The following is a 26,410-nucleotide window of genomic DNA, read 5'->3' on the forward strand; positions in this document are numbered from 1 at the left end:
GCCTGTTCTAACCTGGTGAGAGAGCCACAGCCTCCTCAGGGTCCACTGTCCTGATGTTATTACACATTTCCCAGGCATGTCCCCTCATCTCTCTGTCAGAGTGGTTGGAATTCTCTGTGTCCCAACACATCTAAAAGGGCCCTATAATGGCCCAGTCCAGTCACTGACTAGCTATGTGACAATTCATTCATTCCAAAAGTATTTGTTGAGCGCAGTGCCAGGCATATTTTTTAAGTGTTGGATAAGCATGCTAGACAGGGCCCCTGCCATCAAGCAATGTATGTTGCAATTGAAGGAAGACAGACAGCAAAATCTGAGTAAGAAAAAAATACAGATAGTAAAAACTATTTAACAAAAATAACCCTGGATCATTAAATAGTAAGTCATTGAGATGGGGGTGGTGTTGAAGGAGGAATCAAAATGGAGAAACTGGGTAAGTTCTCTGAGCTTTCTTAGCAGGTGCTTTCTTAGCAGAGACCTGTATTATGAGAAGGAGTCAGTAACCCAGTCAACTGGGAAAAACGAGTTCCAGGCAGAGGGAACAGCGAGTGCAAATGTCCTGGGGCAAAATGGGTTTGGTATGTTCCAGGGACAGAAAGCCAGCCAGGGTGGATGTAGCCCAATGAATAGCACAGGCAGTGATACCCTGAGGGTGGAGAGATAGGCAGGAGCTGGACCATTGGGGCATTAGGCTGTGGGAGGCACTTTGGACTTCATATCAAATACAATGGTAAGCATGTGTAACATTTTAGGTAAGAGAGAAATATAATCTGGTTTACACTTTAAAGGAACATTCTGACTGCTGCAGGGAAACCAGGGGAGTGATGCCAGTGACTTGGACACCAGTGATAGTGGTGCAGATGGTGAGGGACAGGCTGCTTGGGGATATGTTTCCAAGTAGAGACAACAGCACTAACTGATATATTGGATGTGAGCTAGACAAAAGAAGCATCAAGGATAACCACAAAAATGTCCCCTAACTGCCATGAGCTCTGGTGTCCTCACTATAAAATAATTACGTATTTAATGGGCATTAAACAATAAAGAGCCAAATAATTGAATGTGCGCTTGGTCCTGATGATTAAGATCTTATTTTGGCAACAAAACAAATAAGCAAAAGAATGTACCTATGGCACCCTGGACTGACCAGGGACAATAACTTGGTGTAGACAGTTAGGCTTGCCACCTGTTCTTCCTCCCCTAGGCCTCTGCACGTGCAGTCTTGGAACACCCTCTTCACCTGCCACACCCTTACTCACCCTTCACGTCTCAGCTAGATTTGAATCATCAAGCACTTCCTAAGACATGATTTGGCTCCTCTTCTCTGATCCTGCTACTGAAATTATTGGGATGCTTGTCTATTTCCCTTCTTAGTTTATTGCCCTAAGCACTGGATCTAAACCCCACAATGCCTAATAATTTCTATCTCATGGCAGAGACCCCAGTTTGTTGAATAGGTCAAGAAGCCTATTCCCCCCATCCCACCCCCCTAGCTACCTTGCTCTTCTCCCTTGGGACTAAGCTGATGTAGTCTTGTGCAGCCCCACCCTTTTCTCTCTGTCTAAATCCCTATCAGACATCAAGACCAGTTGAAGAGTCCTCTGCTCCATGAAACTTCCCAACTCATGCTTATATTTATTTCCCTAAAATTACTCACTTTTCCTTACGACTCTGTGCAGAGAAGAGTTGAAAGAGCAGGCCCCACACTTCTATCCTTAGAAAAGACTGCTCATAAGGTTGGTTCTTGGATGACATCTGGAAACATGGCTGGAGAACAGGTCCCTGCACTCATATGATACTTTTTCTAAGTGATAAGAATGACTCACACTGCCTATCATACATGCTTTCTCCCTGGGAAGCTGGAGTTTTGGTATGTGCTAGGCACATGTATAACTATGTGCCTACCTGACCAGCCTTAATAATAATAATGGGCACTGAGTCTTTAATGGACTTCCTTTGGCAGAAACATTGCACATATTTTGCTCCATTTTTGTTGCTTGGGGAAGAGTGTGTTCTGCATGCTCAAATCTTGAGAAGGAGAAAGCTTGGGGAAATATGAACATGGATTCCTCCAGATTCCACCTGTGTCTCTTCTCTGATCCAGCTGTATGTCCTTATCACATCAATGTAATAAACATTAGCCATGAGTGCAATTTTATACTGAGACCTATAAGTCCTTCTAATGAGTAGTCTTGGAGGCCACAGCATATGCTCATTTGGAACTTTAGCATTATTGTACCATTATGTAACTGCTCTTTACTGTTATATAACTGATTTTTATATGTAGGTTTTTGTATTCCTTCCCACAATATCCTGAAAGACAGAAATATGCCTTATATGTACTTATATCTCATGCAACTCATTGCACACAATATCCATCAGTAGCTCAGGAAACACCTGTTGAGAGAATGAATGAATAAATAAAAGAAACATCAAGGCTACTGGTTGTTGGAGCAGTGGCCTCATGGCAGACTGTGGGCAGGTAGCTGAGATGCTTTAATGCTATTAGTGGTATCCTAACTCCTGGGGCCAAAGGAAGTTGAATTGATTAGGTTTTAGTAGGGTTTCCAAGTAATTCCTGGCATCTTAAGACATCCAAGGAAGACTCTGTTAAAACACCAAGAGAGAGAGACTACTGTGGACAAATGCAAGAAGAAACAGCTATGACAGACACAAAGCTGTTTGCAAACTGTGTATCTGGATCCCAGGTGCTCACTCCTCAGCATTGTATCCTGTACTAGAGACTGTTTGTTGGCATATTTATACCATCAGATGTGTAGGGGGGTGGTCATGTATGCATGTGCATAGAGACACTTCTCTACATTTGCTTGCAAAATTACATGAGTAGGCACATGCTTACATGTGCAAGAATAAACGTGTTTCACATATGCCTGTGCATGTGTGAGCTCGAGTTTGCATAGGCTTTCAAGCATAATGACATGAATTTATGCATTTGGAGTGTACAGGCATGTATATTTGTTGTACCTATACAAACCAGAGCAAGCGTATGCACATCTGTGCACATGCATACTGATCTTTCCTTATCTGTTCTGTACTGAGCACAGACAGCTGCTTTAATAACATCTGCAGCTGAGCAAGTACACTAACTGCTGTGGCCCCATCGTGCTATCAGGATTTCTCAGCCCTTTCAGGATTACCAGTGCTCAGTGCAGTTTAAATATATCTCCACTCCTAATCCTTATACAAAGATGCAATGATTGCTAAATATGTTGGATTATTTATTAAGATAAAGTCAAGGATACAAGAAGCCATGACTGGTGGAACTCTAATTGCCATTCAAAATGGGAGATCATGAAACCAGATGTACCTCCATTCCAGGGGGAAGGAAGGAGGTTAAAGGAAAAGGAAAGTCAGCAAATGACTAAAACAGCCTGATTCCTAAGGGCAGAGAAGCCACAGTCATGGGTGGCAGTAGTTTATGCAAATACACTAAGGTAGGAGGAAGGAGAACCTCCAGAGGCCTTCACTAGCACTGGGATAAGACTGGGCTATTCTGCAAGGATTATGGACCATGAGCCAGGCCTTGAGTAAGAATCCTCTGTAAGAGTGCTAGGGCAGTTAAACAGCTCCTACTTTCAGAGAATTCACAGTGCAGTTACAGGCCAGGGGAATGAGGAGAGTCACTGCTAGCCCAGCGGAAAATTAGGGGCAAGTTGGAAGGATGCTCCAGGTGCATACAGCCATGTACGAGGAAGCATAGCTTGGTAAGTGGATTTATGAGAATTTCAGTCCACAAGTACCCCTGTAGTGAGCTTACATAAGCAGATGTAATGCTCTGAGCACAGAGGAAGAAGGCTAGAGGGGTGAACATGGATGAAACACTGCCTGACCCAGGGAACAGGAAGGCCAAATGTAGGAACCTCAAAAGACTGCTTCTACCCTTGGGCCCACCACCTCTGGTGCCATGGTACTTCTTTCTTCTCTATCCCTGTTCCCCCAACAGGGAGTTTTTGGTACATAGAAACAGCTCAGACTTGGAATGTAGAGAGAGAGCTATACTTATAAAAAGCTACAACTTTTTGTGTAAGCTTGTTTGGGTAACTTCATGCTTTATTCTCTTCAGTAAAATGGGAATGATGTTTTTTTTTTTTATTGTGAAGTCCAAATGAGATAGTGATTATTCAGCAAGCCCATGCATGTGACCTGTGCCAGATGCCATGGGGAAAATGATAAGTCACAGTCCTGTCTTGAATGACATATAATTCATGAACTCACTGATATGGTTGGATTTAAATCTGTCATCATTCCATTGTCTTTATTTTTATCTGCCCCATCTGTTCTTTTTATATTTCCTTTTGTATTTACTAATTTATATACTTCGGTTTTATCTCTTAGTTGACTTATTAGCTATAACTCTTTATTGTATCATTTTAATGGTTGCTTTGGGTTTCTAACTTTATCATAGTCTACCTCCAAGGGATATTGTACCACTTCATAGAGAGTATACGAAACTTATAATATGTCCATTTCTCCTTTGTTCTATTGTTGTCGTATATTTTCTTACTATATATGTTATATACACACACTATATTATTAATGTTTGCTTTAAACAATGAATTATCTTTTAAAGTGGTTCAAATAAAAAGAAAAAATTATATACACATACACTTACTCACATAGTTGCCATTTTCAATAATCTTCACTGCTTGATATTAATATGTATTTCTATTTAGCATTGTTTTCTTTTTACATTTTTTTGTAGTAGCAGTCTGCTTCTCCAACTATTTTTAAAGTAATATCTTTATTACTTTAAGCAATTATGATAATGCTTTATTTGACAAAAATCCAAAGTGCATTCCTGACAAAATCTTACAGTAAACTAAGAATAAGAGGGAACTTCTTCAACCTGATAACTGGAATCTACAAAATCCTGCATCTTGCATTGTACTTAACACTTTTTCCCAAGATCAGGAAAGTCTACTCTCATCACTTCTATTTAACATTGTAATAGAGGTGCTAGCCAGTGCAATAAGGTAAGAAAAAGAATTGGGAAGGAGGAAGGAAGAAGTAAAACTGCCTTTATATGCAGAACACATGAGTATATGTCAACATGAATGTTATTGTAGAAAATTCTATGGAATAATACATATATATGTATATATATAAAATTATATATATGTAATTTTATTATTATTATATGTAATATATAAAATACATAATATATTATATGTAAATATATAAGTATACATATATTGGGGGAGTCTCTTGAAGATGGCATAAAAGGATGCTGGGCTCACCGCATCCTGCTGATCACTTAGATTCCACCCACATCTGCCTAAATAACCCAGAAAAGTTCCAGAAGACTAGCAGAATGGACTCTCCAGAGCCAAGAGTAGACAAGAGGCCCAAGGAAGAGGGTAGGAAGGGTGGAGAGGTGGTGCACTCTACATGGACTGGGGGGAGGGAGCCGGGGCAGTGGAGGGGCAGCCCGCCCGGCAAGGTAGAGCCCCAGAGTCTGACTTGCAAAAGCAGAGGGGCCAGACAGAGTGTGTTCTGACAGCCAGCGGGACTTAGCATCTGGAATGTTATAGGTCAACAGCTCTGCTCAGAGAGTGGGAGGGCTAGAGGACAACGGGAGAGGAGTTGTTGAGCCCCTGAGGACAGATCTCAGGTTGGTGGGGAACAAAGGCACTGGCCAGCACCATCTCCCTTGCCCATCCCCAGCCAAAATTCCAAAGGGAACCAGTTCCCATCATGGAACTTGCTTGCACTGCACAAACACTCAACACTGGTGCTTCTGTGGATCCATCCTTCCCACGGGTCTGCCTCCCCCCCTCCCCCCACTGTGCCTTCTGCAGCAGACCACCAAAAGCAAAGTGAGCTGAGCCTGACCATCCTGCCACTGTGCACCTTGCGGACCCACCCCAGCTAATATGCCAGATCCCATAGAAGCAGCACCACAAGCCTGGCAGTGTGCAAGTAGCCCAGACGGGTCACACCACTCCAGAGTGAGTCCTGCCCCTGGGAGATGGGAAGATAAAGTACACACCAGTCTGACTGTGGACCCAGAGGTGGGCTGAGGGCAGACATCAGGTCTGACTGCGGCTCCGCCCACCAACACAAGTTACTCCAGACAGCACAGGGGAAGAGCCCTGCAGTTCCCTGCCACTCCAGGGACTATCCACAATGACAAAATGGAAGAATTCTCCTCAAAAGAAATTCCAGGAAGGAGCAACAGCTAATGAACTGATCAAAAATAATTTAAGCAATATAACAGAACATGAATTTAAAATAATAGTCATAAAATTAATCACTGGGCTTGAAAAAGGTAGAGAGGACAGCAGAGAATCTATTGCTACCGAGATCAAGGGACTAAGAAACAGTCAGGAGGAGCTAAAAAATGCTATAAATGAGGTGCAAAATAAAATGGAGGTGGCCACAGCTTGGATTGAAGAGGCAGAGGAGAGAACAGGTGAATTAGAAGATACAATTATGGAAAAAGAGGAAGCTGGGAAAAAGAGAGATAAAAAAATCCAGGAGTATGAGGGGAGAATAAGAGGACTAAGTGATGTGATGAAATGTAATAATATCCGTATAATAGGGATTCCAGAGGACGAAGAGAGAGAAAGGGGCTGAAGGTGTACTTGAGCAAATCATAGCTGAGAACTTCCCTGATCTGGGGAAGGAAAAAGATAATGAAATCCAAGAGGCATAGAGAACTCCCTTCAGACGTCACTTGAATCGATCTTCTGTATGACATATCATAGTGAAACTGGCAAAATATAAGGATAACCAGAAAATTCTGAAAGCAGCTAGGGATAAACACACTCTAACATATAAAGGGAGACTGATAAGACTCATGACAGATCTATCTACTGAAACTTGCCAGGCCAGAAAGGAATGGCAGGAAATCTTCAATGTGATGAACAGAAAAAAAATATGCAGCCAAGAATCCTTTATCCAGCAAGTCTGTCATTTAGAATAGGAGAGATAAAGGTCTTCCCAAACAAACAAAAACTGAAGGAATTCATTACCACTAAACCAGCCTTACAAGAGATCCTAAGGGGGATCCTGTGAGACAAAGTACCAGAGACATCACTACAAGCATGAAACCTACAGACACCACAATGACTCTAAACCCATATCTTTCTATGATAACACTGAATGTAAATGGACTAAATGCTCCAACCAAAAGACATAGGGTATCAGAATGGATAAAAAAACAAGACCCATCTATTTCCTGTCTACAAGAGACTCATTTTAGACCTGAGGACACCTTCAGATTGAAAGTGAGGGGATGGAGAACTATCTATCATGCTACTGGAAGTCAAAAGAAAGCTGGAGTAGCCATACTTGTATCAGACAAACTAGACTTTAAATTAAAGGCTGTAACAAGAGATGAAGAAGGGCATTATTTAATAATTACAGGGTCTATCCATCGGGAAGAGCTAACAATTATAAATGTCTATGCACCGAGTATGGAAGCCCCCAAATATATAAAACAATTAATCACAAACTTAAGCAACCTTATTGATAAGAATGTGGTAATTGCAGGGGACATTAATACTCCACTTACAACAATGGATAGATTATCTAGACACAGGACTGATAAAGAAACAAGGGCCCTGAATGATACATTGGATCAGATGGACTTGACAGATATATTTAGAACTCTGCATCCCAAAGCAACAGAATATACTTTCTTCTCGAGTGCACATGGAACATTCTCCAAGATAGATCACATACTGGGTCACAAAACAGTCCTTCATAACTATACAAGAATTAAGATCATACCATGTATACTTTCGGACCACAATGCTATGAAGCTTGAAATCAACCACAGGAAAAAGTCTGGAAAACCTCCAAAAGCATGGAAGTTAAAGAACACTCTACTAAAGAATGAATGGGTCAACCAGGCAATTAGAGAAGAAATTAAATAATATATGGAAACAAACAAAAATGAAAATACAACAATCCAAATGTTTTGGGATGCAGCAAAGGCAGTCCTGAGAGGAAAATACATTGCAATTCAGGCCTATCTCAAGAAACAAGAAAAATCCCAAATACAAAATCTAACAGCACACCTAAAGGAAATTGAAGCATAACAGCAAAGACACTTCAAACCCAGCAGAAGAAGAGAAATAATAAAGAGCAAAGCAGAAATAAACAATATAGAATCTAAAAAAAAAACTGTAGACCAGATCAATGAAACCAAGAGTTGGTTTTCTGAAAAAAATAAACAAAATTGACAAACCTCTAGCCAGGCTTCTCAAAAAGAAAAGGGAGAGGACCCAAATAGATAAAATCATGAATGAAAATGGAATTATTGCAACCAATACCTCAGAAATACAAGCAATTATAAGGGAATACTATGAAAAATTATATGCCAACAAACTGGACAACCTGGAAGAAATGGACAAATTCCTAAACACCCACACACTTCCAAAACTCAAACAGAAAGAAATAGAAAACTTGAACAGACCCATAACCAGCGAAGAAATTGAATCAGCTATCAAAAATCTCCCAACAAATAAGAGTCCAGGACCAGATGGCTTCCCTGGGGAACTTAAAGCAGAAATAATACCTATCTTTCCCAAGCTATTCCAAAAAATAGGAAGGTAAGGAAGACTTCCAGACTCATTCTATGAAGCCAGCATTACCTTGATTCCTAAACCAGACAGACACCCAGTAACAAAAGAGAACTACAGGCCAATATCCCTGATGAATATGGATGCAAAAATTCTCAATAAGATACTAGCAAATCAAATTCAACAGCATATAAAAAGAATTATACACCATGATCAAGTGGGATTCATTCCTGGGATGCAGGGCTGGTTCAACATTCGCAAATCAATCAATGTGATACATCACATTAATAAAAAGAAAGATAAGAACCATATGATCCTGTCAATCAATGCAGAAAAAGCATTTGACAAAATTCAGCATCCTTTCTTAATAAAAACCCTCGAGAAAGTCGGGATAGAAGAAACATATTTAAACATCATAAAAGCCATTTACGAAAAGCCCAGAGCTAATATCATCCTCAATGGGGAAAAACTGAGAGCTTTCTCCCTGAGATCAGGAACATGACAGGGATGTCCACTCTCACCGCTGTTGTTTAACAGTGTTGGAAGTTCTAGCAACAGCAATCAGACAACAAAAGGAAATAAAAAGCATCAATATTGGCAAAGATGAAGTTAAGCTTCACTTTTTGCAGATGACATGATATTATACATGGAAAACCCGATAGACTCCACCCAAAGTCATGCTAGAATTGATACATGAATTCAGATAAGTCGCAGGATACAAAATCAATGTACAGAAATCAGTTGCATTCTTATACACTAATAACGAAGCAACAGAAAGACAAATAAGGAAACTGATCCCATTCATAATTGCAGCAAGAAGCATAAAAATACCTAGGAATAAACCTAACCAAAGGTGTAAAAGATCTGTATGCTGAAAACTATAGAGCTTATGAAGGAAATTGAAGAAGATATGAAGAAATGGAAAAATATTCCGTGCTCATGGATTGGAAGAATAAATTTTTTTAAATTTTTTTTAACGTTTATTTATTTATTTATTTATTTATTTATTTTTTAATTTTTTTTTCCAACGTTTATTTATTTTTGGGACAGAGAGAGACAGAGCATGAACAGGGGAGGGGCAGAGAGAGAGGGAGACACAGAATCGGAAACAGGCTCCAGCCTCTGAGCCATCAGCCCAGAGCCTGACGTGGGGCTCGAACTCACGGACCGTGAGATCGTGACCTGGCTGAAGTCGGACGCTTAACCGACTGCGCCACACAGGCGCCCCAAACGTTTATTTATTTTTGAGACAGAGAGACACAGAACATGAACAGGGGAGGGTCAGAGAGAGAGAGGGAGACACAGAATCTGAAACATGCTCCAGGCTCTGAGCTGTCAGCACAGAGCCTGACGAGGGGCTTGACCTCATGAACTGCAAGATCATGACCTGAGCCAAAGTCGGACACTTAACCAACTGAGCCACCCAGGCGCCCCTTGAATAAATATTGTTAAAATGTCAATACTACCCAAAACTATCTACACATTCAATACAATCCCAATCAAAATTGCACCAGCATTCTTCTCGAAGCTAGAACAAGCAATCCTAAAATTTGTATGGAACCACAAAAGGCCCCAAATAGCCAAAGTAATTTCAAAGAAGACCAAAGCAGGAGGCATCACAATCCCAGACTTTAGCCTCTACTACAAAGCTGTAATCATCAAGGCAGTATGGTATTGGCACAAAAACAGACACATAGACCAATGGAATAGAATAGAAACCCCAGAACTAGACCCACAAACATATGGCCAACTAATCTTTGACAAAGCAGGAAAGAATATCCAATGGAAAAAAGACAATCTCTTTAACAAAATGGTGCTGGGAGAACAGGACAGCAACATGCAGAAGGATGAAATTAGACCACTTTCTTACACCATTCACAAAAAAAAACCCTCAAAATGGATAAAGGACCTGAATGTGAGACAGGAAACCATCAAAACCCTAGAGGAGAAAGCAGGAAAAAAACCTCTCTGACCTCAGCCGCAACAATTTCTTACTTGACACATCCCCAAAGGCAAGGGAATTAAAAGCAAAAATTAACTATTGGGACCTCATGAAGATAAAAACTTCTGCACAGCAAAGGAAACAATCAACAAAACTAAAAGGCATCCAACGGAATGGGAAAAGATATTTGCAAATGACATAACAGACAAAGGGCTAATATCCAAAATCTATAAAGAACTCACCAAACTCCACACCCAAAAAACAAATAATCCAGTGAAGAAATGGGCAGAATACATGAATAGACACTTCTGTAAAGAAGACATCCGGATGGCCAACAGGCACATGAAAAGATGCTCAACATCGCTCCTCATCAGGGAAATACAAATGAAAACCACACTCAGATATCACCTTACACCAGAGTGGCTAAGATGAACAAATCAGGAGACTATAGATGCTGGCGAGGATGTGGAGAAATGGGAACCCTCTTGCACTGTTGGTGGGAATGCAAACTGGTGCAGCCGCTCTGGAAAGCAGTGTGGAGGTTCCTCAGAAAATTAAAAATAGACCTACCCTATGAGTCAGCAGTAGCACTGCTAGAAATTTACCCAAGGGATACAGGAGTGCTGATGCATAGGAGCACTTGGACCCCAATGTTTATAGCAGCACTGTCAACAATAGCCAAATTATGGAAAGAGCCTAAATGTCTATCAACTGATGAATGGATAAAGAAATTTTGGGTTATATATACAATGGAATACTACATGGCAATGAGAAAGAGTGAAATATGGCCTTTTGTAGCAACGTGGATGGAAATGGAGAGTGTTATGCCAAGTGAAATAAGTCATACAGAGAAAGACAGATACCATATGTTTTCACTCTTATGTGGATTCTGAGAAACTTAACAGAAATCCATGGGGGAGGCGAAGAAAAAAAAAGAGGTTATAGAGGGAGGGAGCCAAAACATAAGAGACTCTTAAAAACTGAGAACAAACTGAGGGTTGATGGGGGGTGGGAGGGAGCGGAGGGTGGGTGAAGGGCATTGAAGAGGGCACCTTTTGGGATGAGCACTGAGTGTTGTATGGAAACCAATTTGACAATAAATTTCATATTTAAAAAATATAGTATATAATAAATAATATTAATTTTTTAAATGTTTATTTATTTTTGAGACAGAGAGAGACAGAGCATGAGCAGGGAAGGGTCAGAGAGAGAGGAAGACACAGACTCTGAAACAGGCTTCAGGCTCTGAGCTGTCAGCACAGAGCCCGATGCAGGGCTCAAACTCGTCAACTGCAAGATCATGACGTGAGCCAAAGTCAGATGCTCAACCGACTGAACCACCACTCAACCGACTGAACCGCCCAATATAATAAATAATATTAATATACAATAAATATTATTATTATTATATATAATATATACATCATATCATATCATATATATATATATCATATCACATAAAATGTAGATTTGGTGGATTATATATACAGACTAGAATTTGACTTACCTTATTAAAGGATATAAGATCTATGTACAAATGTCAATTGTATTTCTATATATTAACAAATAGAGATTGGAAATTGAAGTTTAAAAAATAGCACTTATAATACCATCAAAGACATAAAATGCTTGACATACGATTTCCCATACACTGAAAACTGAAAAATATTCCTGAGAGAAGTTAAATAAGTTCTACATAAATAAGATATACCATGTTCATAAGTTGGCAGATCAGTATTTTTAAGATGCCACCTCTCCCCAAGTATTTAGGTGGGAATTGAAAATCTAATTCTAGGGGCATCTGGGTGTCTCAGTTGGTTAAGTGTCCGACTTTGGCTCAGGTCATGATCTTGTGGTTTGTGAGTTCAAGCCCTGCATTGGGCCTACTGGGATTCTCTCTCTCTCCCACTCTCTCTCTGTCTCTGCTGCTCCCCCACTTGCATGGATGTGTGCTCTCTCTCTCTCTCAAAGTAAATAAATAAACTTAAAAAAAAGAGAAAAGCTAATTCTAAAATTCACAGAGAAAGACAAATACCATATGATTTCACTTATATGTGGAACTAAAATACAAAACAAATGAACAGACAAAAGCAGAATCAGACCCATAAATACAGAGAGAAAATTGATAGTTGCCAGAGGGGATGGAGGTTAGGGATAGGAAAAAATGGGTGAAAGGGAGTTGGAGACACTTGCTTCCAGTTATGTAATGAATAAGTCATGGAGATGAAAGGTACAACACAGGGAATAAAGTCAATGGTATTGTAATAGCATTGTGTGTTTAAAAAAGAAAAAAAGAAAAGAGACTTTGATCCATACTCTCACCACAGTGATAATGACCTCAAAATAGATTATAGATCTAAATGTAAAACCTGAAACTGTGAAACTTCCATAAGAAAATCTAGGGAAGCTCTTTTTGACTTAGGGTTAGGCAAAGACTTCTTAGGTATGATACTAAAAACTTGTTCCATAAAAAAGCACATTGATAATTTGGACCTCATTAAAATGAAAATTTTCTCTTCTTTATAATACTCTATAAAATAAAAAAAAAAAGATAAGCCACCCCACTAGGAGAAGATGTTTGCAAAGTATATATCTGGTAAAGGATTTGTATTAGGAATATATGAAGTAGTCTCCAAACTCAATAGTAAGGAAACAGCCAGATAAAAACAATATGGGCAATGTTTTCAACAGGTATCTTACCAAAGAGATATATGAATGACAAAGTAACTGAAAAGTTACTGAACAATAGTGGTCATTAGGGAAATACAAATATAAAGCACAATGAAAAGACACAAAATGCTTATACAAATGTCTTAAAAAGTAGTAATAATCTTACTAAGTATTGGAGAGGATATAGAGAAACTAGAGCTATCATAAATTGTTATGGAGAATGTAAAATGATACAACTACTTTAGAAAATAGTTGGGCAGCTTTTTTAAAAAATTAAAAATACACATGCCATATGATCTAGCTATTTCATATGCAGGTATTTACCCATAAAAAATAAAGCATAAATCCATACAAGATTTATAGGTGTTTATAGCAGTTCTATTTGTTTAAAAGTTTTTTAAGTTTATTTATTTAGAGAGAGACTGAAACAATGCGAGTGGGGGAGGGCAGAGAGAGAGGGAGAGATAGAATCCGAAGCAGACCCCAAGCTGGCAGTGCAGAGTCCCATATGGCTTGAACCCACAAAACCTTGAGACCATGACCTGAACTGAAACCAAGAGTTGGATGCATAACTGACTGAGCCACCCAGTCATCCCTATAGCAGCTGTATTCATAAACCCCCCAAATAGCAAATACCTAAATGCCCATCAACAGGTGAAGGGATTACTCAACTGTGGTGTAATCCATACAGTGGGATATTCCTGGGGTATCCAAAGAGTCAATTATTGACACAAACATCAACATGGATGAATCTGAAAATAGTTATGCTGAGTGAAAAAACAGACCAAGAGAGAGTACAAACTATATGACCCCAACTATACACAATCATAGAACACATCACCTAACTTATGATGATGGATCATAGGTTCCTTGGGAGTAGCAAGGATAGTGGTGGTGAAGTAAGGAGAGCAACAAGGAGGAAAATGTTTTTTTTGGGAGACTGGTATTGGTGTCCATTATCTTGATTATGTGATGGTTTAATGAATGCACTACATCAAAACTTAATAAATCGTTCACTTAAACATATATAGTTTATTGTAGGTCAGTTATACCTCAATAAGGTTCTTGAAGAAACTAAAAGTAAAGTAATTGATAAGTTGTGATAGATTAATTAATTATACAGGAAGCTAATTATCTGGACATCTAGATGTGTACTATATTCAGGGAAATCCATACTTGTTGATTCATGCTATATGATATTTATATAATGTTATTAAATTTATCTTAAATTTATATAATTCTTATTAAATTTTTAGCATCAGATTACTTAATAATAAATTGATGCTAAAAAAATTCATTTATCTATTCCTAGAGTGGATGCATTTATTGCCCATAAATTAGACGTCTCTTTGGGGGTAAAAAACTCAGCTAGATAGTCTCAAATGTGAGAGTACAGGATAACAGGAGTCACAGATGATCATTAAAGTACATTTGGCAAGTAGGAAAGACTTGAAAAGACTGATGAATATTACTCATTGAAAAGAAATAAAAAATCTGTTCCAAATACTCCTCTGCATTGAATGTGGACTGAATTTTATCTTGCTCTGTCTGAATGGCCTTGTTATCCACAGAATAGACTCAGGAAAGCATGTGTAATGAAAGAGTTAGTAGCTTCCCTGGATGAGCATCATCACACTCAGACAAGAAGTGCAGGCTCTTTCTGTTCCCAGGGAAAACCACATAACTAGAAAAACATGACTGAGGCATGAGGCTCCATCAGTAGAGAGCAGCACTCTAAAATGCCACAAGGAAATTAATGCTGGCAGAGCCCACTCTATAGTCCTCCATCCTTGGTCATCAGAAGGTAGTTGCCAGCCATTGATCACTGTTTTCTTTTTAGCAAACTTTAAAATGGGAAGACCTGGACTGCCCAGTAAAAGAGATCTCATGTTCCAGTGCTAAGGGTTTAGATGTGTTTTCAAACCAAGCAAAGGGAATTCCAACCATGGGAGCTATCCTTTAGCCCCCAGTTGGTGGGCTTAAATCATACCCTTTGCTCACTTCCCTGGTTCTTCTAGAGTCTCCAAGATCACCATATTATCTCAGTCTCTAGAAGGTCCAGCCTGATAGTGGGTAATTCCCCTTTACCCACTACCAGTGGTTCGTCCTGCACAATTTGGGGAATTTTAACAAGGATCTTCATTTAGAGATGCATAGAAAAATAAAATAAGCTGAAGAAAGGAAAAAATGCAACACAAAGAAATGGTAAAATAACAGATCAGGGAGGTTTATCTTATATAATCAGGCCATACTGGCTACCATACTGTTATGGGCACCCAGGGTTCAATTCTTTCATTCAGTTGCACTTGACCTCAAGGCAAGATCTGACTTCTCAAACCCCACACCTAAGGCCAATTTCAATTGATGCTGATCCTGAGTCTGGAGTCACCTCTTCGGATGCAAGCCCAGGTGGCATATGTTTCCCCTGTGAGCTGCTTCCCTCCCAAAAGTGTCTCTTTGAATCCCAAACACCTTCCTATTCCACCCCAGCTTTACAAGGTAGGTGTTTTGTCTGTCTTATTCATGGCTTCATCCCCAGGGCACAGCACAGCATGCAGTATGCAGCAGGTAAGTATTTGTTAAATGAAAGTGTGTTTCCTGGGCTTCAACTTCCTTCACTAACTCAATCAGTCTGCCTGCTCATTTCCTCTGTAGTTACTAACAACTATTGCAAAAGTGTCTTGCCTGGCCATTTTTTTTTTTAAACCTGATTTCAAAAATTTTCCAGAAATCTGATTTGGACTACAGCTCTCCCATGTACTTAAGGATGACAGGGATCATGTGAACCTCATTCTTTTCATTGATGAAGTATGAAGATCATAATAGGGATCACATAGAGGGTTGTTATAAAGATCTGTCTTCTGAATGTATTGCAGTGTTTTATAATCTATAAAGGACAAACAATTTTTTTGTGTTTTTAATTTTTTAATTTTAATATTTTTAATTGTAATTTCTCTACCTCATTAATTCCTTTTCTCCCTTCAAAATGATGAAATGAAGGAATTCACCCCAAAAGAAAGATCATGAAGAAATGACAGCCAGGGATTTAACAACACAGATACAAGCAAGATGTCTGAACTAGAATTTAGAATCACGATAATAAGAATACTAGCTGGAGTCAAAAATAGACTAGAATCCCTTTCTGCAGAGATAGAAGCAAAAATTAGTCAGGATGAAATAAAAAATGCTATAACTGAGCTACAATCACTGATGGATGTCGCAGTGGCAAGGATGGATGAGGCAGAACAGAGAATCAGCAATATAGAGGACAAACTTATGGAGAATAATGAAGCAGAAAAAAGAGGGAGATTAAGGCAAAAGAACACGATTTAAGAATTAGAGAAATCAGTGACTCATTAAAAAGGAACAACATCAGAATCATAGGGGTCCCAGAAGAGAAAGAGAGAGAAATAGGGGTAGAAGGGTTATGTGAGCAAATCATAGCAGAAAACTTTCCTAACCTGGGGAAAGACACAAACATCAAAATCCAGGAAGCACAGAGGACCCCCCATTAGATTCAACAAAAACTGACCATCAACAAGGCATATCATAGTCAAATTCACAAAAACACTCAGGAAAGGAAAGAATCATGAAAGAAGCAAGGGGGAAAAAAAAAGCCCCTAACCTACAACGGAAGACAGATCAGGTTTGCAGCAGACCTATCCACAGAAACTTGGCAGGCCAGAAAGGAGTGGCAGGATATATTCAGTGTGCCGAATTAGAAAATATGCTCCCAAGAATTCTTTATCTAGCAAGGCTGTCATTCAAAATAGAAGGAGAGATAAAAAGTTTCCCATACAAACAAAAATTAAAGGAGTTTGTGACCACTAAACCAGCCCTGTAAGAAATTTTAAGGGGGACTCTCTGAGGGGAGAAAAGATGAAAAATAAATAAATAAGTAAATAAATAAATAAATAAATAAATACCAAAAGCAACAAAGATTAGAAAGGACCAGAGAACTCCACCAGAAAATCCAACTCTACAAGCATCATAATGGCAATAAATTCATAGCTTTCAGTACTCACTCTAAAAGTCAATGGACTCAATGCTCCAATCAAAAGACATAGGGTAACAGAATGGTTAAGAAAACAAGATCCATCTGTATGCTGTTTACAAGAGACCCATTTTAGACCTAAAGACAACTTCAGATTGAAAGTAAGGGGATGGAGAACCATCTATCATGCTAGTGGTCAACAAAAGAAAGCCGGAGTAGCCATACTTATATCAGACAATCTAGACTTTAAAATAAAGACTGTATCAAGAGATGCAGAAGGGCATTATATCAAAATCAAGGGGTATATCTACCAGAAGACCTAACAATTGTAAACATTTATGCACCAAATGTGAGAGCACCCAAATATATAAATCAATGAATCACACAGATAAAGAAACTCATTGATAGCAATACCATAATAGTAGGAGACTTCAACACCCCACTCACAGCAATGGACAGATCATCTAATCAAAAAATCAACAAGGAAACAATGACTTTGAATGACACACTGGACCAGATGGACTTAACAGATATATTCAGAACATTTCATCCTAAAGCAGCAGAATATACATTTTTCTCCATTGCACATGGAACATTCTCCAGAATAGACCATATACTGGGACGCAAATCAGCCCTTAGCACGTACAAAAAGATCGAGATCATACCGTGCATATTTTCAGACCACAACACTGAAACTCAAAATCAACCACAAGAAAAAATTTGGAGAGGTAACAAATACTTGGAGACTGAAGAACATCCTATTAAAGAATGAATGGGCTAACCAAGAAGTTAAAAAGGAAATTAAAAAGTATATGGAGGTCAATGAAAATGATAACACCACAACCCAAAACCTCTGAGATGCAGCAAAGGTGGTCATAAGAGGAAAGTATATAGCAATCCAGGCTTTCCTAAAGAAGGAATAAAGATCTCAGATACACAACCTAACCTTATACCTTAAGGAGCTGGAAAAAGAACAGCAATTAAAACCCAAAACCAGCAGAAAACAGGAAATAATAAAAATTAGAGCAGAAATTAATGTTCATGAAACCCAACCCAACCCAAACCAAACCAAACCAAAACAAAACAAAACAGTAGAACAGATCAATGAAACCAGAAGCTGGCTCTTTGAAAGAATTAACAAAACTGATAAACCACTAGCCAGTTTTATCAAAAAGAAAAAAAGAAAGGACCCAAATAAATAAAATCAAGAATGAAAGAGGAGAGATCACAACCAACACAACAGAAATAAAAACAAAAATAAGAGAATATTATGAGCAATTATATGCCAATAAAATGGGCAATCTGGAAGAAATGGAGAAATTCCTAGAAACATATACACTACCAAAACTGAAACAGGAAGAAATAGAAAATTTGAACAGACCCATAACCAGTAAGGAAATCGAATTAGTATTCAAAAATCTCCCCCAAAAAAAACAAGAGTCCAGGGCCAGATGGCTTTCCAGGGGAATTCTACCAAAGATTTAAGGAAGAGTTAACACCTATTTTCTTGAAGGTGTTCCAAAAGGTAGAAATAGAAGGAAAACTTCCAAACTTTTTCTATGAAGCCAACATTACCTTGATTCCAAAACGAAACAAAGACCCCACTAAAAAGGAAAACTATAGACTAATTTCCCTGATAAATATGCATGCAATAGTTCTCAACAAGATATTAGCCAACCGGATCCAACAATACAGTAAAAAAATTATTCACCATGACCAAGTAGGATTTCTACCTGGGATGCAGGGCTGGTTCAATATCCACAAAACAATTTACATGATTCATCACATCAATAAAAGTAAGGACAAGAACCTTACAATCCTCTCAATAGATGCAGAGAAAGCATTTGACAAAATACAGTATCCTTTCTTGATAAAAACTGTCAAAAAAGTAGGGACAGAAGGAGCATACCTCGAGCTCATAAAAGCCATATATGAATGACACAACGCTAATATCATCCTCAATGGGGAAAAAATGAGATCTTTCCCCCTAAGGTCAGGAACAAGACAGGGATGTCCACTCTCGCCACTGCTATTCAACATAGTATTGGAAGTCTTAGCCTCTGCAATCAGAAAACACAAAGAAATAAAAGGCATCCAAATCAGCCAGGAGGAGGTCAAACGTTCACTCTTCGCAGATGACATGATACTCTACATGGAAAACCCAAAAGATTCCACCAAAAAAAATGCTAGAATTGATTCATGAATTCAGCAATATTTCAGGATATAAAAATCAATGCACAGATATCGGTTGCATTCCTATACACCAACAATGAAGCGACAGAAAGAGAAATCAAGGAATCGATCCCATTTAGAGTTGCACAAAAAACCATAAAATACCTAGGAATAAATCTAACCAAAGAGGTGAAAAATCTATACACTGAGAACTATAAAAAGCTTATGAAATAAATTGAAGAAGGCACAAAAAAAAAATGGAAAAAGATTCCATGCTCCTGGATAGGAAGAACAAATATTGTTAAAATGTCGATACTACACAAAGCAATCTACATATTCAATGCAATCCCTATCAAAATAACACCAGCATTCTCACAGAGCTAGAACAAATAATCCTAAAATTTGTATGGAACCAGAAAAGACCCTGAATAGCCAAAGAAATCCTGAAAGAGAAAACCAAAGCAGGAGGCATCACAATCCTGGGCTTCAAGCTATGCTACAAAGCTGTAATCATCAAGACAGTATGGTACTGGCACAAGAATAGACACTCAGATCAATGGAACAGAACAGAGAACCCAGAAATGGACCCACAAACTTATGGGCAACTAATCTTTGACAAAGCAGGAAAGAATATCCAATGGAATAAATACAGTTTCTTCAGCAAGTGGTCCTGGGAAAACTGGATGTGACATGAAGAAGAAGGAACCTGGACCACTTTCTTACACCATACACAAAAATAAACTCAAAGTGGATAAAAAACCTCAATGTAAGACAGGAAGCCATCAAAATCCTCGAGGAGAAAGCAGGCAAAAACCTCTTTGACCTTGGCCACATCAATTCTTACTCAATATGTCTCTGGAGGGAAGGGAAACAAAAGTAAAAATGAACTATTGGGACCTCATCAAAATAAAAAGCTTCTGCACAGCAAAGGAAACAATCAGAAAAACTAAAAGGCAACTGACAGGATGGGAGAAGATATCTGCAAACAACATATCAGATAAAGGGTTAGTATCCAAAATCTATAAAGAACTTCTCAAACTCAACACCCAAAAAACAAATAATCCAGCGAAGAAATGGGCAAAAGACATGAATAGACACTTTTCCAAAGAAGACATCCAGATGGCCAACTGACACATGAAAAAAAGCTCAACTTCACTCATCATAAAGGAAACACAAATCAAAACCACAATGAGATACCACCTGACACCTGTCAGAATGGCTAACATTAACAACTCAGGCAACAACAGAATGTTGGCGAGGATGCGGAGAAAGAGGATCTCTTTTGCATTGTTGGTGGGAATGCAAGCTGGTACGGCCACTCTGGAAAACAATATGGGGGTTCTTCAAAAAACTAAAAATAGAACTACCCTATGACCCAGCATTTGCACTACTAGGTATTTATCCAAGGGGTACAGGTGTGCTGTTTCAAAGGGACACACGTACCCCCATGTTTATAGCAGCACTATCAACAATATCCAAAGTATGGAAAAAGCCCAAATGTCCATCGATGGATGACTGGATAAAAGAGATGTGTTTTATACACACACACACACACACACACACACACACACACACACAATGGAGTATTACTCAGCAATCAAAAAGAATGAAATCTTGCCAGTTGCAACTACGTGGAAGGTACTGGAAGGTATTATGCTAAGCGAAATTAGTCAGAGAAAGACAGAGAAAGACAGAGAAAGACTTCACTCATATGAGGACTTTAAGAGACAAAACAGATGAACATAAGGGAAGGGAAACAAAAATAATATAAAAACAGGGAGTAAAACAAAACATAAGAGACTCATAAATATGGAGAACAAAGTGAGGGTTACAGAAGGGGTTGTGGGAGGGAGGATGGGCTAAATGGGTAAGGGGCACCAAGGAATCTACTCCTGAAATCATTGTTGCACTATATGCTAACTAATTTGGATGTAAATTTTAAAAAATTAAAAGAAATGAAAAAAAAGGACAAACAAATATTACTTGTTGGGGGACAGGATGCTTAATCCTCACTGGTCCCATTCCAGGTGGAGCCTCTTCTGTTAGGGAAGCTTCCCAAGCCTCTGTCTCCATACTGTTACTGTTCTGATGGGTGAGTTTGGGAGGAGTAGAGCTTGTGTGGTTCTGTCCTTTCCTTTTGCTTCCTTTGTCTCTAGCCAGCCAGCCTGTAGGTATCACCTACTTTTTGCTCCTCCTGTTAATGTGTCTCCCAGAGGCAGGCCTGATTTCCAGAGCTATCTGAGGCTGAGTGTATTTTCAGTGTGAAGGGTAGAGGTGGTATAAGCTAACTAGTTCAACCTGATTAAAATCCAGCTTAGCCTTTATTTGTAGTAATGGTATTGATTTATATATATATATATCTTCATCTGTCTAATTCTTGAAGCCCTGTCTTATTTGGCTCTGAATTCAGATGGAAAGAAGGGATATTATTAGTTGAGTTCCCTCAGCCCCAACATTTGTCATTTTTGACTGTTATTATTTAAGTTTATTTTATCTATTGAGAGAGAGAACACATGCATGAAAATAGGGGAGGGGCAGAGAGAGAGGGAGAGAGAGAGAATCCCAAGAAGACTCCACACTTCCAGTGTGGAGACTGATGTGGGGCTCAAACTCACAAACCATGAGATTATGATCTGAGCCCAAATCAACAGTCAGACACTTAACTGACTGAACCACCCAGGCATCCCTTTATTGTTATTATTAAGAGCCATTCCAGAATTCTTTAGTTTCTGAATTTCTGGGAATTGTGTTAAATAGTTCTCTCCTGGGCAACAGGACTTGAATTAAGTCCTCTAAAAACATAAGACCAAGAACGGACAACTGCAGGGTACAGTGGGGAGGGGTCTCGTTTGGCCCAGCTCTCTGTTTTTCCTTCCTCCATGTTCAAAGTCATCCCCCTTCTCTCATCTGTGTCTCCCTCTGCCCAATCTTGGGCCCATTCACTGTCTACTTTCTCACTGCTCCTTTATCCTGTTCTTACCACCCACCAGGCCTTGAGTCTAAGCCTCTCTTTAAATCTTCTTGAAGGAAACTTCCCTGTCTCTTGGCAACTGGTGATTGACTCTCTGGGTAAGGTGAGCAGTGCTGATGTGTATGAAGGGAGTTCTGGAGAAATAAATTGTACAGAGGATGAGTGAAGGCTTGAGGAAGAAGTGCTGTCTCTGGCAAGAGACACAGGAACCCTGGAGGATGTGCCACCTCTCTGTGAGTGATGGGCCTGTTCAGGCTGAGTTACTGCCACATGCCAGATTATCATTTTGAATAGTTCAATATGGCTTCAGTAGGAGCCAGCAGGAGTTCTTGTTAGACATTTTAATAATAATGGGGTTCAATTTTGACATGAGGAGCTTGCTGGCATATGAATGCCAGGAGACAATTCTTTTGACCTGGGTGCCAGAAGTCCCCAAGATTAGTAAAAATCAATCATATTTTAAGTACTTTTGAGACCTTGTCAATTGAGAGACCCATGTCTGCAGGAGTTCCCCTTATGTTCCCAGACCTGGTAACCGTTGTGTGTAAAAAGCTAGTTGGATACTACATTTACAAGATGTATGCTAGATTTACTTTGCTACTGAAAAGACATATTCAGAGGTGGGGTGGGTTGGTAGCAAGATCATTCAAGTAGGAGTCAGAACACTGGTTTGAAATTTAGATTAGCTCTTGACTAGCTGGCTGGTTGACCCAAAGTAAGTCAACAGACCTCATTGAACCTAGATTCCCCTATCTATAAAATGAAGAAAAGTTATACCTGCTCTTTCTAATCAATAGTGACATTGTGGGGATCAAAAGAGAGAATATATTTGTAATGGCTTATAAAATGTGAAACCATTTTTTAAACATAAGACACTATCAGACCTTGTGGCAATTTCTTACCCACCTTCTTCATCCTCAGCTGTCACTCCTCAGGACTTTAATGCTGCCTGCCTAAGTTTCTCCCAGGGTGTCTTATGGAGGAGTTCTGTATACTCTTGCTCAAATCCCATGTGCCTAAACACAAATATTTCTATTCTATTTCCCTAGGAGCAGTGGAGTCTTCAGTCATCCAATGTAAGGATTGTTTCAGGTTAGGGCAGTAACGACATAATTGTTTCTCTTGGGACACTGGCTACTTCACAATATATAATATTATGAAAGAATGGGAATTTCAGGCAGGGGACCTCAGTTCATTCTTCATGAAGCCATCCTAGCCTGTAGGTTTGGTTAGATGGGAGGGAACAGAAAGGTGAAGAATCCACAAAGTTCACCTCTGCTGGAGCCCACCTCCTAGCATCTGCCCACTATGAGGAGGCAAGGGAGCTTCCATGTACATTAAGCATTTTGGTCCAGAAGCACAGCCTTAGAGAAACACTTTAAATATTGCATTTAGGTTTGGTCTGCCTTTAACTTGCTAATGTTTCCTCATACCTCTAATGCCAAAATGAAGGCTCAGAGCACAGTGCTGAAGCCCAACTTCCAGCTGCTCTTACATGCCCTGAGCAGAAGTGCCTACAGTAGTCAAATCCTAGATTTAACTGGTGCATCATTCATACTTTAGTAAGTGATATGGATCGATTGGAACAGAGAGGCTCTGGGGAAGCTGAGTCTGAACAAGAAGGAATGGCTTGGAATGCAAGAGAATACTTCTAACACAGGCAAGAATCCCATATTTTATTAATCTCTTTATTCATTGATTGAATCATTCATTCCCTCACCAAAATGCAGTGTGTTTTTCAATGTTCTATGCACATTGTAGCTGGAGTGACCTAGCATGGTTTCAAGGAGGAAGATGTGATGTTTGAAGTGAGCCTGAAACGAAAGGAAATATCGTGGTAGAGAAAGATATGGAGGGGTAATAGTGCACTTATTGTAGCTACAGGATCACCATGAGTAAAGGTTACTAAGGAAATAGATAAAACAGTAAGTTTGTTGTTAAACAGTGAAAATATGGGAAAGAGTGAGAGATGAGGCCAAAACTGTGGAAAGAGTCAGAATTCAGAGAAACTGATATAGCATACAAAGGGATGCAGGCAACAGGGATCCATGTGGGTTTTTAAAGCAAAGACATAGCATGATAATACTTGTATAGATTGTAAATCCAACCTTAACCTTGACCTCAAGGAAGTGGTAAGACCAGTAATGGTAAGGATAAATATAGGTATAACAGTTAAAATACAAAGATCTGGGCTGCTGAGTGCTCAGTTGGTTGAGTGTTCCAGTTTGGCTCAGGTTGTGATCTCACAGTTTGTGAGTTTGAGTTCTACGTCTGGCTCAATGCTGTCACCGTGGAGCCCCACTTCAGATCCTCTGTCCCCCTCTTTCTCTGCCCCTCCCTTGCTCATGCTTTCTCCATCAAACATTAAAAAAAATAATAAAGCATAAAAAATACAAAGAGGTAACAAGGAACCAAAGTGCACAATGACAGTGGGAGTGAAAAAGATGGGATAGAATCAAGAGATGTTCTGTAGGTGGAATTGCCATAACTAATCTGGCAACCACATGGGGCTTGAGCGAAAAAGGAATAACTTGGGTAACTAAGGATGGTGGTGAGAAAATATACACAAGAGCAGGAGCACGTGATGACAAAGAAGATAGGCTCTGTTTTGGCCATCTTGAGCTTTATGCTTAATCCTCTGAGACATTAAGGGAAGCTACCAAAGTAGGCAGTCAGGTAGACAAATCTGGAGCCCAAGGTGGACAACAGGATTCAGGACAGGTGGCTGCATCTCCACAGGTGCTGTGTGATGGTACTGGAGTCTCCTTTCAATAACTGGAAGCTCCAAGAAATGGAGAAAAAGTAGAGAAAAGGAGAAGGGCTGATTCTTCACTCTTCTTTTTTCTCCTTTCTTTATTTGGCTTTTTCCTTCTGCTCTCTGGTGTCTCCTTGTACTCATCAGCCATTCCCATGCCCACTCCACCCCACCTATCTTCCTATACTGGTGGAGTAAAAGATAGGAAGGGAGGAACTAAGGGAGCAGCCATGAGGTGAGAAGAAGCCCTAATGCAGAGGGAGAAGAAATAAAAACGATTACTCTCTACAGAAAACTTTCAGTGGCTGAATGTGGATTACCCTATCAATTAGTACATATTTCCAAATAATTGCATCATAGTACTATATGGGATCAAGTGCACTGGATCTTGATTTTTTTTTTTTTTTCCTGCTCTACCCAGTTCAACACTTGTCTGTTCCTCCTGCCAATCATGTGGTTCCTACTCCTTGGTCCAGAGCCTGACATGTCCCTGTCCACCTCTGCATATTTCTCTCATGGGAATACCTTTCTCCTTCACCCCTCATTAAGTAAATATTACCTTCTTTTGGAGTACAGCACAAGCCTCAGCTTCTGCGGTTTGCCTTATCCAATTATTCCAGTCTACTCAATCCATCACCTTCTTCACTGAATGGATAGCATATACATTTGAGGGCTTAATTATAGATCTCCTATATTGTTTATTGATGATTTCAATAAATTGTAGTCTTCTTATGTGAGAGCATAGTCCTGACTAAATTTAGAGCTGGTCCTTATTCCTAAGTGTTCACAGCTCTTCACTTGCTCTGACCCTCAGGCCTGCCCTCTGTTGTATGGATCTATGTAACTGGTAGAAGGAAGAATGACAAATTCTAGAAAGTTCAAGATGTTTTCATTAGGAAAGGCAAAATACTATTACTACTAGTAGTACTACTACTCAAGAGAGGAAGTAAATAGTTCTGGAAAAGTTGGAAAAAAGCGACAAGAGAAACTAGAACAGTCTGGGAAATTTGGTCAGAGGTTTTGAGAATTGGGGAGCAAGTATGGGAGATAGCTGCTGTCCTGTGGTGAGAAAGACTGGGGTCAAAAGTGGGTGGAGGCCACTTGGATATTTTAGTTTGTCATAAATATAAAGCTTTAAGGACATCTTAAACTATTTAAACTGGTTTTCTTTTATTTTTACAAACAGAATCAGTTGTATTCCTATTGCAATTAATACAATATAAAATAAGTTACAAGCGATTTTTCATGAAGAATATTTAAAAGTCTTATTGTCATTTAAAACAGTGAATATTCCCTCAAAATTTTTAGAAAAACATATCAATAAAAATTTTAATGAACATAGGTTATGTGTCTTGCT

This window comes from Leopardus geoffroyi, chromosome B1, assembly GCF_018350155.1.
Source record: "Leopardus geoffroyi isolate Oge1 chromosome B1, O.geoffroyi_Oge1_pat1.0, whole genome shotgun sequence".
Lineage (NCBI taxonomy): Eukaryota > Metazoa > Chordata > Mammalia > Carnivora > Felidae > Leopardus > Leopardus geoffroyi.